The sequence below is a fragment of the Oncorhynchus masou genome, unplaced genomic scaffold, assembly GCF_036934945.1.
Source record: "Oncorhynchus masou masou isolate Uvic2021 unplaced genomic scaffold, UVic_Omas_1.1 unplaced_scaffold_1447, whole genome shotgun sequence".
Taxonomy (NCBI): Eukaryota; Metazoa; Chordata; class Actinopteri; order Salmoniformes; family Salmonidae; genus Oncorhynchus; species Oncorhynchus masou.
Window position 1 is genome coordinate 19,046 of NW_027004444.1, and position 12,777 is coordinate 31,822.

Genomic DNA, 12,777 nt, shown 5'->3' on the forward strand with positions numbered 1-12,777 from the left:
AAATGACCCCTAACCCATATGGAGTAAATGACCCCTAACCCATACGGTGTAAATGACCCTAACCCATATGGAGTAAATGACCCTTGACCCATACGGTGTAAATGACCCTTAACCCATACGGTGTAAATGACTTTCAATGGACACCAGACTATGGGAAGAAACAAATAAGCCAAAATGTGTAACATACCCCCTGTAGACTCTGCATGGTAGAGGTTCAAAGATCAAGTAGACAAGAGAAAAGAACAAGAAGTGAATATGTAGATAACAGATACAGACTAAGAGGTCTAGTAGTGAATATGTAGATTACAGATACAGACTAAGAGGTCTAGTAGTGAATATGTAGATATGTAGATAACAGATACAGACTAAGAGGTCTAGTAGTGAATATGTAGATAACAGATACAGACTAAGAGGCCTAGTAGTGAATATGTAGATAACAGATACAGACTAAGAGGTCTAGTAGTGAATATGTAGATATGTAGATAACAGATACAGACTAAGAGGTCTAGTAGTGAATATGTAGATATGTAGATAACAGATACAGACTAAGAGGTCAAGTAGTGAATATGTAGATATGTAGATTACAGATACAGACTAAGAGGTCTAGTAGTGAATATGTAGATATGTAGATACAGACTAAGAGGTCTAGTAGTGAATATGTAGATATGTAGATAACAGATACAGACTAAGAGGTCAAGTAGTGAATATGTAGATAACAGATACAGACTAAGAGGTCAAGTAGTGAATATGTAGATATGTAGATTACAGATACAGACTAAGAGGTCTAGTAGTGAATATGTAGATATGTAGATAACAGATACAGACTAAGAGGTCTAGTAGTGAATATGTAGATAACAGATACAGACTAAGAGGTCTGGTAGTGAATATGTAGATAACAGATACAGACTAAGAGGTCAAGTAGTGAATATGTAGATTACAGATACAGACTAAGAGGTCTGGTAGTGAATATGTAGATAACAGATACAGACTAAGAGGTCTAGTAGTGAATATGTAGATATGTAGATTACAGATACAGACTAAGAGGTCTGGTAGTGAATATGTAGTCAACAGATACAGACTAAGAGGTCAAGTAGTGAATATGTAGATAACAGATACAGACTAAGAGGTCTAGTAGTGAATATGTAGATATGTAGATTACAGATACAGACTAAGAGGTCTAGTAGTGAATATGTAGATATGTAGATAACAGATACAGACTAAGAGGTCTAGTAGTGAATATGTAGATAACAGATACAGACTAAGAGGTCTAGTAGTGAATATGTAGATATGTAGATTACAGATACAGACTAAGAGGTCTAGTAGTGAATATGTAGATATGTAGATTACAGATACAGACTAAGAGGTCTGGTAGTGAATATGTAGATATGTAGATTACAGATACAGACTAAGAGGTCTAGTAGTGAATATGTAGATTACAGATACAGACTAAGAGGTCTAGTAGTGAATATGTAGATATGTAGATTACAGATACAGACTAAGAGGTCTGGTAGTGAATATGTAGATATGTAGATTACAGATACAGACTAAGAGGTCTAGTAGTGAATATGTAGATAACAGATACAGACTAAGAGGTCTAGTAGTGAATATGTAGATATGTAGATTACAGATACAGACTAAGAGGTCTAGTAGTGAATATGTAGATATGTAGATTACAGATACAGACTAAGAAGTCTGGTAGTGAATATGTAGATATGTAGATTACAGATACAGACTAAGAGGTCTAGTAGTGAATATGTAGATTACAGATACAGACTAAGAGGTCTAGTAGTGAATATGTAGATATGTAGATTACAGATACAGACTAAGAGGTCTGGTAGTGAATATGTAGATATGTAGATTACAGATACAGACTAAGAGGTCTAGTAGTTAATATGTAGATTACAGATACAGACTAAGAGGTCAAGTAGTGAATATGTAGATTACAGATACAGACTAAGAGGTCTAGTAGTGAATATGTAGATATGTAGATTACAGATACAGACTAAGAGGTCTAGTAGTGAATATGTAGATAACAGATACAGACTAAGAGGCCTAGTAGTGAATATGTAGTCAACAGATACAGACTAAGAGGTCTAGTAGTGAATATGTAGATTACAGATACAGACTAAGAGGTCTAGTAGTGAATATGTAGATATGTAGATTACAGATACAGACTAAGAGGTCTAGTAGTGAATATGTAGATAACAGATACAGACTAAGAGGTCTAGTAGTGAATATGTAGATATGTAGATTACAGATACAGACTAAGAGGTCTGGTAGTGAATATGTAGATTACAGATACAGACTACGAGGTCTAGTAGTGAATATGTAGATATGTAGATTACAGATACAGACTAAGAGGTCTAGTAGTGAATATGAAGATATGTAGATAACAGATACAGACTAAGAGGTCTAGTAGTGAATATGTAGATATGTAGATAACAGATACAGACTAAGAGGTCTAGTAGTGAATATGTAGATAACAGATACAGACTAAGAGGTCTAGTAGTTAATATGTAGATATGTAGATACAGACTAAGAGGTCTAGTAGTGAATATGTAGATAACATATACAGACTAAGAGGTCTAGTAGTGAATATGTAGATAACAGATACAGACTAAGAGGTCTAGTAGTGAATATGTAGATATGTAGATTACAGATACAGACTAAGAGGTCTAGTAGTGAATATGTAGATAACATATACAGACTAAGAGGTCTAGTAGTGAATATGTAGATAACAGATACAGACTAAGAGGTCTAGTAGTGAATATGTAGATAACATATACAGACTAAGAGGTCTAGTAGTGAATATGTAGATAACAGATACAGACTAAGAGGTCTAGTAGTGAATATGTAGATATGTAGATAACAGATACAGACTAAGAGGTCTAGTAGTGAATATGTAGATAACAGATACAGACTAAGAGGCCTAGTAGTGAATATGTAGATAACAGATACAGACTAAGAGGTCTAGTAGTGAATATGTAGATATGTAGATAACAGATACAGACTAAGAGGTCTAGTAGTGAATATGTAGATATGTAGATAACAGATACAGACTAAGAGGTCAAGTAGTGAATATGTAGATATGTAGATTACAGATACAGACTAAGAGGTCTAGTAGTGAATATGTAGATATGTAGATACAGACTAAGAGGTCTAGTAGTGAATATGTAGATATGTAGATAACAGATACAGACTAAGAGGTCAAGTAGTGAATATGTAGATAACAGATACAGACTAAGAGGTCAAGTAGTGAATATGTAGATATGTAGATTACAGATACAGACTAAGAGGTCTAGTAGTGAATATGTAGATATGTAGATAACAGATACAGACTAAGAGGTCTAGTAGTGAATATGTAGATAACAGATACAGACTAAGAGGTCTGGTAGTGAATATGTAGATAACAGATACAGACTAAGAGGTCAAGTAGTGAATATGTAGATTACAGATACAGACTAAGAGGTCTGGTAGTGAATATGTAGATAACAGATACAGACTAAGAGGTCTAGTAGTGAATATGTAGATATGTAGATTACAGATACAGACTAAGAGGTCTGGTAGTGAATATGTAGTCAACAGATACAGACTAAGAGGTCAAGTAGTGAATATGTAGATAACAGATACAGACTAAGAGGTCTAGTAGTGAATATGTAGATATGTAGATTACAGATACAGACTAAGAGGTCTAGTAGTGAATATGTAGATATGTAGATAACAGATACAGACTAAGAGGTCTAGTAGTGAATATGTAGATAACAGATACAGACTAAGAGGTCTAGTAGTGAATATGTAGATATGTAGATTACAGATACAGACTAAGAGGTCTAGTAGTGAATATGTAGATATGTAGATTACAGATACAGACTAAGAGGTCTGGTAGTGAATATGTAGATATGTAGATTACAGATACAGACTAAGAGGTCTAGTAGTGAATATGTAGATTACAGATACAGACTAAGAGGTCTAGTAGTGAATATGTAGATATGTAGATTACAGATACAGACTAAGAGGTCTAGTAGTTAATATGTAGATTACAGATACAGACTAAGAGGTCAAGTAGTGAATATGTAGATTACAGATACAGACTAAGAGGTCTAGTAGTGAATATGTAGATATGTAGATTACAGATACAGACTAAGAGGTCTAGTAGTGAATATGTAGATAACAGATACAGACTAAGAGGCCTAGTAGTGAATATGTAGTCAACAGATACAGACTAAGAGGTCTAGTAGTGAATATGTAGATTACAGATACAGACTAAGAGGTCTAGTAGTGAATATGTAGATATGTAGATTACAGATACAGACTAAGAGGTCTAGTAGTGAATATGTAGATAACAGATACAGACTAAGAGGTCTAGTAGTGAATATGTAGATATGTAGATTACAGATACAGACTAAGAGGTCTGGTAGTGAATATGTAGATTACAGATACAGACTACGAGGTCTAGTAGTGAATATGTAGATATGTAGATTACAGATACAGACTAAGAGGTCTAGTAGTGAATATGAAGATATGTAGATAACAGATACAGACTAAGAGGTCTAGTAGTGAATATGTAGATATGTAGATAACAGATACAGACTAAGAGGTCTAGTAGTGAATATGTAGATAACAGATACAGACTAAGAGGTCTAGTAGTTAATATGTAGATATGTAGATACAGACTAAGAGGTCTAGTAGTGAATATGTAGATAACATATACAGACTAAGAGGTCTAGTAGTGAATATGTAGATAACAGATACAGACTAAGAGGTCTAGTAGTGAATATGTAGATATGTAGATTACAGATACAGACTAAGAGGTCTAGTAGTGAATATGTAGATAACATATACAGACTAAGAGGTCTAGTAGTGAATATGTAGATAACAGATACAGACTAAGAGGTCTAGTAGTGAATATGTAGATAACATATACAGACTAAGAGGTCTAGTAGTGAATATGTAGATAACAGATACAGACTAAGAGGTCTAGTAGTGAATATGTAGATTACAGATACAGACTAAGAGGTCTAGTAGTGAATATGTAGATAACAGATACAGACTAAGAGGTCTAGTAGTGAATATGTAGATAACATATACAGACTAAGAGGTCTAGTAGTGAATATGTAGATAACAGATACAGACTAAGAGGTCTAGTAGTGAATATGTAGATTACAGATACAGACTAAGATGTCTAGTAGTGAATATGTAGATATGTAGATAACAGATACAGACTAAGAGGTCTAGTAGTGAATATGTAGATAACATATACAGACTAAGATGTCTAGTAGTGAATATGTAGATAACAGATACAGACTAAGAGGTCTAGTAGTGAATATGTTGATTACAGATACAGACTAAGAGGTCTAGTAGTGAATATGTAGATATGTAGATTACAGATACAGACTAAGAGGTCTAGTAGTGAATATGTAGATATGTAGATTACAGATACAGACTAAGAGGTCTGGTAGTGAATATGTAGATATGTAGATTACAGATACAGACTAAGAGGTCTAGTAGTGAATATGTAGATTACAGATACAGACTAAGAGGTCTAGTAGTGAATATGTAGATATGTAGATTACAGATACAGACTAAGAGGTCTGGTAGTGAATATGTAGATATGTAGATTACAGATACAGACTAAGAGGTCTAGTAGTTAATATGTAGATTACAGATACAGACTAAGAGGTCAAGTAGTGAATATGTAGATTACAGATACAGACTAAGAGGTCTAGTAGTGAATATGTAGATATGTAGATTACAGATACAGACTAAGAGGTCTAGTAGTGAATATGTAGATAACAGATACAGACTAAGAGGCCTAGTAGTGAATATGTAGTCAACAGATACAGACTAAGAGGTCTAGTAGTGAATATGTAGATTACAGATACAGACTAAGAGGTCTAGTAGTGAATATGTAGATATGTAGATTACAGATACAGACTAAGAGGTCTAGTAGTGAATATGTAGATAACAGATACAGACTAAGAGGTCTAGTAGTGAATATGTAGATATGTAGATTACAGATACAGACTAAGAGGTCTGGTAGTGAATATGTAGATTACAGATACAGACTACGAGGTCTAGTAGTGAATATGTAGATATGTAGATTACAGATACAGACTAAGAGGTCTAGTAGTGAATATGAAGATATGTAGATAACAGATACAGACTAAGAGGTCTAGTAGTGAATATGTAGATATGTAGATAACAGATACAGACTAAGAGGTCTAGTAGTGAATATGTAGATAACAGATACAGACTAAGAGGTCTAGTAGTTAATATGTAGATATGTAGATACAGACTAAGAGGTCTAGTAGTGAATATGTAGATAACATATACAGACTAAGAGGTCTAGTAGTGAATATGTAGATAACAGATACAGACTAAGAGGTCTAGTAGTGAATATGTAGATATGTAGATTACAGATACAGACTAAGAGGTCTAGTAGTGAATATGTAGATAACATATACAGACTAAGAGGTCTAGTAGTGAATATGTAGATAACAGATACAGACTAAGAGGTCTAGTAGTGAATATGTAGATAACATATACAGACTAAGAGGTCTAGTAGTGAATATGTAGATAACAGATACAGACTAAGAGGTCTAGTAGTGAATATGTAGATTACAGATACAGACTAAGAGGTCTAGTAGTGAATATGTAGATAACAGATACAGACTAAGAGGTCTAGTAGTGAATATGTAGATAACATATACAGACTAAGAGGTCTAGTAGTGAATATGTAGATAACAGATACAGACTAAGAGGTCTAGTAGTGAATATGTAGATTACAGATACAGACTAAGATGTCTAGTAGTGAATATGTAGATATGTAGATAACAGATACAGACTAAGAGGTCTAGTAGTGAATATGTAGATAACATATACAGACTAAGATGTCTAGTAGTGAATATGTAGATAACAGATACAGACTAAGAGGTCTAGTAGTGAATATGTTGATTACAGATACAGACTAAGAGGTCTAGTAGTGAATATGTAGATATGTAGATTACAGATACAGACTAAGAGGTCTAGTAGTGAATATGTAGATATGTAGATTACAGATACAGACTAAGAGGTCTGGTAGTGAATATGTAGATATGTAGATTACAGATACAGACTAAGAGGTCTAGTAGTTAATATGTAGATTACAGATACAGACTAAGAGGTCAAGTAGTGAATATGTAGATTACAGATACAGACTAAGAGGTCTAGTAGTGAATATGTAGATATGTAGATTACAGATACAGACTAAGAGGTCTAGTAGTGAATATGTAGATAACAGATACAGACTAAGAGGCCTAGTAGTGAATATGTAGTCAACAGATACAGACTAAGAGGTCTAGTAGTGAATATGTAGATAACAGATACAGACTAAGAGGTCTAGTAGTGAATATGTAGATATGTAGATTACAGATACAGACTAAGAGGTCTAGTAGTGAATATGTAGATAACAGATACAGACTAAGAGGTCTAGTAGTGAATATGTAGATATGTAGATTACAGATACAGACTAAGAGGTCTGGTAGTGAATATGTAGATTACAGATACAGACTACGAGGTCTAGTAGTGAATATGTAGATATGTAGATTACAGATACAGACTAAGATGTCTAGTAGTGAATATGTAGATAACAGATACAGACTAAGAGGTCTAGTAGTGAATATGTAGATATGTAGATAACAGATACAGACTAAGAGGTCTAGTAGTGAATATGTAGATAACAGATACAGACTAAGAGGTCTAGTAGTTAATATGTAGATATGTAGATACAGACTAAGAGGTCTAGTAGTGAATATGTAGATAACAGATACAGACTAAGAGGTCTAGTAGTGAATATGTAGATAACAGATACAGACTAAGAGGCCTAGTAGTGAATATGTAGTCAACAGATACAGACTAAGAGGTCTAGTAGTGAATATGTAGATTACAGATACAGACTAAGAGGTCTAGTAGTGAATATGTAGATATGTAGATTACAGATACAGACTAAGAGGTCTAGTAGTGAATATGTAGATAACAGATACAGACTAAGAGGTCTAGTAGTGAATATGTAGATATGTAGATTACAGATACAGACTAAGAGGTCTGGTAGTGAATATGTAGATTACAGATACAGACTACGAGGTCTAGTAGTGAATATGTAGATATGTAGATTACAGATACAGACTAAGAGGTCTAGTAGTGAATATGAAGATATGTAGATAACAGATACAGACTAAGAGGTCTAGTAGTGAATATGTAGATAACAGATACAGACTAAGAGGTCTAGTAGTGAATATGTAGATAACAGATACAGACTAAGAGGTCTAGTAGTGAATATGTAGATATGTAGATAACAGATACAGACTAAGAGGTCTAGTAGTGAATATGTAGATAACAGATACAGACTAAGAGGTCTAGTAGTTAATATGTAGATATGTAGATACAGACTAAGAGGTCTAGTAGTGAATATGTAGATAACATATACAGACTAAGAGGTCTAGTAGTGAATATGTAGATAACAGATACAGACTAAGAGGTCTAGTAGTGAATATGTAGATATGTAGATTACAGATACAGACTAAGAGGTCTAGTAGTGAATATGTAGATAACATATACAGACTAAGAGGTCTAGTAGTGAATATGTAGATAACAGATACAGACTAAGAGGTCTAGTAGTGAATATGTAGATAACATATACAGACTAAGAGGTCTAGTAGTGAATATGTAGATAACAGATACAGACTAAGAGGTCTAGTAGTGAATATGTAGATTACAGATACAGACTAAGAGGTCTAGTAGTGAATATGTAGATAACAGATACAGACTAAGAGGTCTAGTAGTGAATATGTAGATAACATATACAGACTAAGAGGTCTAGTAGTGAATATGTAGATAACAGATACAGACTAAGAGGTCTAGTAGTGAATATGTAGATTACAGATACAGACTAAGATGTCTAGTAGTGAATATGTAGATATGTAGATAACAGATACAGACTAAGAGGTCTAGTAGTGAATATGTAGATAACATATACAGACTAAGATGTCTAGTAGTGAATATGTAGATAACAGATACAGACTAAGAGGTCTAGTAGTGAATATGTTGATTACAGATACAGACTAAGAGGTCTAGTAGTGAATATGTAGATATGTAGATTACAGATACAGACTAAGAGGTCTAGTAGTGAATATGTAGATATGTAGATTACAGATACAGACTAAGAGGTCTGGTAGTGAATATGTAGATATGTAGATTACAGATACAGACTAAGAGGTCTAGTAGTTAATATGTAGATTACAGATACAGACTAAGAGGTCAAGTAGTGAATATGTAGATTACAGATACAGACTAAGAGGTCTAGTAGTGAATATGTAGATATGTAGATTACAGATACAGACTAAGAGGTCTAGTAGTGAATATGTAGATAACAGATACAGACTAAGAGGCCTAGTAGTGAATATGTAGTCAACAGATACAGACTAAGAGGTCTAGTAGTGAATATGTAGATAACAGATACAGACTAAGAGGTCTAGTAGTGAATATGTAGATATGTAGATTACAGATACAGACTAAGAGGTCTGGTAGTGAATATGTAGATTACAGATACAGACTACGAGGTCTAGTAGTGAATATGTAGATATGTAGATTACAGATACAGACTAAGATGTCTAGTAGTGAATATGTAGATAACAGATACAGACTAAGAGGTCTAGTAGTGAATATGTAGATATGTAGATAACAGATACAGACTAAGAGGTCTAGTAGTGAATATGTAGATAACAGATACAGACTAAGAGGTCTAGTAGTTAATATGTAGATATGTAGATACAGACTAAGAGGTCTAGTAGTGAATATGTAGATAACATATACAGACTAAGAGGTCTAGTAGTGAATATGTAGATAACAGATACAGACTAAGAGGTCAAGTAGTGAATATGTAGATAACAGATACAGACTAAGAGGTCTAGTAGTGAATATGTAGATATGTAGATTACAGATACAGACTAAGAGGTCTAGTAGTGAATATGTAGATATGTAGATAACAGATACAGGCTAAGAGGTCTAGTAGTGAATATGTAGATAACAGATACAGACTAAGAGGTCTGGTAGTGAATATGTAGATTACAGATACAGACTAAGAGGTCTAGTAGTGAATATGTAGATAACAGATACAGACTAAGAGGTCTAGTAGTGAATATGTAGATAACAGATACAGACTAAGAGGTCTAGTAGTGAATATGTAGATAACAGATACAGACTAAGAGGTCTAGTAGTGAATATGTAGATAACAGATACAGACTAAGAGGTCTAGTAGTGAATATGTAGATATGTAGATAACAGATACAGACTAAGAGGTCTAGTAGTGAATATGTAGATAACAGATACAGACTAAGAGGTCTAGTAGTGAATATGTTGATTACAGATACAGACTAAGAGGTCTAGTAGTGAATATGTAGATATGTAGATTACAGATACAGACTAAGAGGTCTAGTAGTGAATATGTAGATATGTGGATTACAGATACAGACTAAGAGGTCTAGTAGTGAATATGTAGATAACAGATAGAGACTAAGAGGTCTAGTAGTGAATATGTAGATAACAGATACAGACTAAGAGGTCTAGTAGTGAATATGTAGATAACAGATACAGACTAAGAGGTCTAGTAGTGAATATGTAGATAACAGATACAGACTAAGAGGTCTAGTAGTGAATATGTAGATTACAGATACAGACTAAGAGGTCTAGTAGTGAATATGTAGTCAACAGATACAGACTAAGAGGTCTAGTAGTGAATATGTAGATAACAGATACAGACTAAGAGGTCTGGTAGTGAATATGTAGATATTTAGACAACAGATACAGGCCAGACTAACCAGTCTAGCAGGACAGAAAAACAACAAACTGACTACAAATTGAGTAGACAGTAGAACTGCACACTGACTACACATTGAGACAGTAGAACTACAAACTGACTACACATTGAGTAGAGACAGTAGAACTACAAACTGACTACACATTGAGTAGAGACAGTAGAACTACAAACTGACTACAGATTGAGACAGTAGAACTACAAACTGACTACAGATTGAGACAGTAGAATTACAAACTGACTACAGATTGAGACAGTAGAATTACAAACTGACAACATATTGAGACAGTAGAACTACAAACTGACTACAGATTGAGACAGTAGAACTACAAACTGACTACAGATTGAGACAGTAGAACTACAAACTGACTACAGATTGAGACAGTAGAACTACAAACTGACTACAGATTGAGACAGTAGAACTACAAACTGACTACAGATTGAGACAGTAGGACTACAAACTGACAACACATTGAGACAGTAGAACTACAAACGTACTACACATTGAGACAGTAGAACTACAAACTGACTACACATTGAGACAGTAGAACTACAAACTGACTACACATTGAGACAGTAGAACTACAAACTGACTACACATTGAGACAGTAGAACTACAAACTGACTACAGATTGAGACAGTAGAACTACAAACTGACTACAGATTGAGACAGTAGAACTACAAACGGACTACACATTGAGACAGTAGAACTATAAACTGACTACACATTGAGTTGAGACAGTAGAACTACAAACTGACTACACATTGAGACAGTAGAACTACAAACTGACTACACATTGAGTTGAGACAGTAGAACTACAAACTGACTACACATTGAGACAGTAGAACTACAAACTGACTACACATTGAGACAGTAGAACTACACACTGACAGCACATTGAGTAGAGACAGTAGAACTACAAACTGACTACACATTGAGTAGAGACAGTAGAACTACAAACTGACTACACATTGAGACAGTAGAACTACAAACTGACTACACATTGAGACAGTAGAACTACAAACTGACTACACATTGAGTAGACAGTAGAACTACAAACTGACTACACATTGAGTATAGACAGTAGAACTACAAACTGACTACACATTGAGTAGACAGTAGAACTACAAACTGACTACACATTGAGTAGAGACAGTAGAACTACAAACTGACTACTCATTGAGACAGTAGAACTACAAACTGACTACAGATTGAGACAGTAGAACTACAAACTGACTACAGATTGAGACAGTAGAACTACAAACTGACTACAGATTGAGACAGTAGAACTACAAACTGACTACATATTGAGACAGTAGAACTACAAACTGACAACACATTGAGACAGTAGAACTACAAACGTACTACACATTGAGACAGTAGAACTACAAACTGACTACAGATTGAGACAGTAGAACTACAAACTGACTACAGATTGAGACAGTAGAACTACAAACTGACTACACATTGAGACAGTAGAACTACAAACTGACAACACATTGAGACAGTAGAACTACAAACGTACTACACATTGAGACAGTAGAACTACAAACTGACTACACATTGAGACAGTAGAACTACAAACTGACTACACATTGAGACAGTAGAACTACAAACTGACTACACATTGAGACAGTAGAACTACAAACTGACTACACATTGAGACAGTAGAACTACAAACTGACTACACATTGAGACAGTAGAACTACAAACTGACAGCACATTGAGTAGACAGTAGAACTACACACTGACAGCACATTGAGTAGAGACAGTAGAACTACAAACTGACTACACATTGAGACAGTAGAACTACAAACTGACTACACATTGAGACAGTAGAACTACAAACCGACTACACATTGAGACAGTAGAACTACACACTGACAGCACATTAAGACAGTAGAACTACAAACTGAATACACATTGA

The 12,777-nt window shown here is 34.4% G+C and overlaps 1 protein-coding gene across 6 annotated transcripts in view; it reads right to left on the reverse strand.

Annotated features, from left to right (window-relative positions):
• LOC135530874 (exocyst complex component 6-like) overlaps nucleotides 1-12,777 on the reverse strand; it is a 130,957-nt gene that overhangs the window by 919 nt on the left and 117,261 nt on the right. The gene's annotated exons all lie outside the window — the stretch shown is intronic.